Below are 3,590 nucleotides of genomic sequence, written 5' to 3'. Positions count from 1 at the left end.
TGGACACGTTCCTGTGCAACCTGCTCTGGGTGGCCCTGCTTTGTCAGGGGGTTGGACTAGATGATCTCCAGAGGTCCCTTCCATCTAATTGATTCAATCTAAATGATTCCTTATGGTACCTGGGGTAGACACGGTGAATCATTCCAAACCCACCTGGACACGTTCCTGTGGGACCTGCTCTGGGTGGCCCTGCTTTGGCAGGGGGTTGGACTGGATGATCTCCAGAGGTCCCTTGCAACCCCATATCATTCTGTGATCTAAATGATTCCTTAGGATACCTGGGGTAGACACGGTGAACGGGCTAGTTCAAAGCAAGTTTAGGCAGCACAGCCAACAGCTATGGACTTCAGTCAGGGCTCACAACCAGGGCATCAGGATGCGTGCACTTTTTGGATGTTTGCACTCTTTGAGTGTGTTCTGCAGCCTCCAGTCAGCTTGAAGCCTTCACAGACACACTACGGTCAAAACCAAAAGTAGCTTCTGTACAGTGAGCTTGGTCAGACTTACCAACAAAGTAACAAGTCATTTTAATATCAGAATGAACTATTGTGGTGGTGATTATGATTCTGTTGCTTCTGGTCTGTAATTTATCCTACACTGTGTTATTTGGAGTGGCATATGGCCTTCATTTGTAGGTGAAGTTTGCCCTGTCCCTGAGGACGTGACATCTTAATTCCACTTTCCTTCTACTGCAAACCTCTTGCCTTTGGGAATCACACCTTTGTCTCGGATAAACCTAATCAGATGCCTTTAGTTTGTCACTATGAGGTGGGTGATCTGCATCCTGAGCAGTACTAGGAACTCTTTTCGACCCAGCTGTGCTACAACTGTAATTTCTACCCTCACTTTTACAATCTTTATAATCCATAAACCCATTTTGACATGGAGCAAGGTACATTTTTACAGTATTGCAATTTTCAAGAAAGGAAGAACCTGCCCTCCTGTATGACTCCCAGAATGGTGAGAAGTTGTTTGAGGTCCAGGGAAGGACATGTCTTTTACCCCTCAGGTTCTGCATGGGAGCAGAGCAAGTGTAAAAAAAAAAAAAAAACAAACACCAAAAAACCCTGGAATGATAAAATAATGGTGGTTTTAAGGGATCATTTGCTGTCACAGTGACACTCCACCAGCAGGCCTGACAAAGGTAAAGGAGTCCTTGGCCACGCTGGTCTAGATCTTTCATGGCACATTTTCCATTGCAGATGGTCAAAGCTGGGGGGCATCCAGGACAAAGGAGAAGAAAAAAATAATAAAAAATCCCCAAATTAAAATTTTCAAGGCTACAAAACCGAGAAATAAAATCAAAGGCATGACTATCATTTGGTGACACTGAAAATGTTTTGCTAAGTGTTCCAGTAAAGATGATACAGTAATGGTGTCACATTGTGCATTTATATGTCACAATGCTTTTTACAGTAGCTATAGACTTGCAGATGCACTCCTTGATAATCCTGCAATTTTATCATCGGGGAGTGATAAGCTCTCAGATATGAAAGCTGATGTCAGCGTCTTCTGCCACTTTGATCTGTGTGAGCTGATGCCTTGAAAATTAATGAGAATGATACATGTGAAATCAAAATCAATCTGCTGTGGATTTTTTTCCTCTCTCCGCCTTTTCAGGAGAGCTGGCAGGGAGAGGGGGTGGGGGGGGGACGCAAACACCAAAAAACCCTGGAATGATAAAATAATGGTGGTTTTAAGGGATCATTTGCTGTCACAGTGACACTCCACCAGCAGGCCTGACAAAGGTAAAGGAGTCCTTGGCCACGCTGGTCTAGATCTTTCATGGCACATTTTCCATTGCAGATGGTCAGAGCTGGGGGGCATCCAGGACAAAGGAGAAGAAAAAAATAATAAAAAATCCCCAAATTAAAATTTTCAAGGCTACAAAACCGAGAAATAAAATCAAAGGCATGACTATCATTTGGTGACACTGAAAATGTTTTGCTAAGTGTTCCAGTAAAGATGATACAGTAATGGTGTCACATTGTGCATTTATATGTCACAATGCTTTTTACAGTAGCTATAGACTTGCAGATGCACTCCTTGATAATCCTGCAATTTTATCATCGGGGAGTGATAAGCTCTCAGATATGAAAGCTGATGTCAGCGTCTTCTGCCACTTTGATCTGTGTGAGCTGATGCCTTGAAAATTAATGAGAATGATACATGTGAAATCAAAATCAATCTGCTGTGGATTTTTTTCCTCTCTCCGCCTTTTCAGGAGAGCTGGCAGGGAGAGGGGGTGGGGGGGGGACGTGCGTTATCAAATCTGAAGCGTGGCAGAGTAGAAAGGCTGTAATCTCATCTCAGGATTCTTATGGCTTTAATAAACTCTTCATGCTTCATTCTTGCAGTTTACTGCATCGCAGGGACCCCTCTGCAAAATTGCAACCATAAATTTTCCCTTCTGCTGGACAGGTTTTACTCCCTTGCTTTGGTATATATGTCATCCTGCTTTCTAACAGAGTCGAGACATGACCAAACTGATTCAATATTTGTATTGCCTTTTCAAAATGTATAAAAAACCTACCATTTCTTAGATGGAGGGAAAGAAGGCAAAAAGCATTGTTGAGTATACGGTTCATGGGTACTTCTTGCTGCTTACAAACACACAAAGAAAAGCAAAATTCAAATCCTGTCACCTCTTGAGATGAAAATTCCTTGTCGCTTGATCTAAGATGGGCAAAATATCTTTATTGCCATTGGCATTTGGCAAAAGGTATTAGTCAATCATCCAAAAAAGCATTATTGTCCTGCCATCTGCTCCCACATCTGCTTTAAGTCCTGATGGCCCCCAAGAAACTGCCTGCCATTAGCAGCGATCCCTAAAAATAAAGTCCTTTTTACTATGGGTAAGTGAGCTAAGTAGGCCCCATTCTCCCTTAAGATCGTCGTCTGGCTGTGATTGCACATTAATTATGTTTGGGGCTGGCAGCTGTGAATTGCAGGAATTGTTTGCCAGCTTCTACTAGAGGAATTTGTGGGGTGAGGCCTATTACAGTCCCATCGTATTTTCATCTCTGTTCTTTGTCTCCGAGGCCCAGGCGTGGTTCATACCCTCTGCTGGGTTAAAAACTGGCTGGAGGGATGGACCCAGAGTGGTGGTGAATGGAGTTAAATCCAGCTGGTGTCCAGTCACGAGTGGTGTCCCACAGGGCTCAGTACTGGGGCCACTTCTCTTTAACATCTTTATCAATGATCTGGACGAGGGGATCGAGTGCACCCTCAGTCAGTTCGCAGACGACACCAAGCTGGGTGGGAGTGTTGATCTGCTGGAGGGTAGAGAGGCTCTGCAGAGGGATCTGGACAGGCTGGATCGATGGGCCGAGACCAACGGGATGAGGTTCAACAAGGCCAAGTGCCAGGTCCTGGCCTTGGGTCACACCAACCCCATGCAGCGCTCCAGGCTGGGGGCAGAGTGGCTGGAGCTGCCTGGCAGAAAAGGACCTGGGGGTGTTGGTCGACTGTTGGCTGAACATGAGCCAGCAGTGTGGCCAGGTGGCGAAGAAGGCCAATGGCATCCTGGCTCGTATCAAGAATAGCGTGGCCAGCAGGAGTAGGGAAGTCATCGTGCCTCTGTACTCGGC

Source organism: Calidris pugnax, unplaced genomic scaffold (genome assembly GCF_001431845.1).
Source record: "Calidris pugnax isolate Ruff unplaced genomic scaffold, ASM143184v1 scaffold16, whole genome shotgun sequence".
Lineage (NCBI taxonomy): Eukaryota > Metazoa > Chordata > Aves > Charadriiformes > Scolopacidae > Calidris > Calidris pugnax.
The sequence above is the reverse complement of the archived record's forward strand: the minus strand, read 5'-3'. Positions refer to the sequence as shown.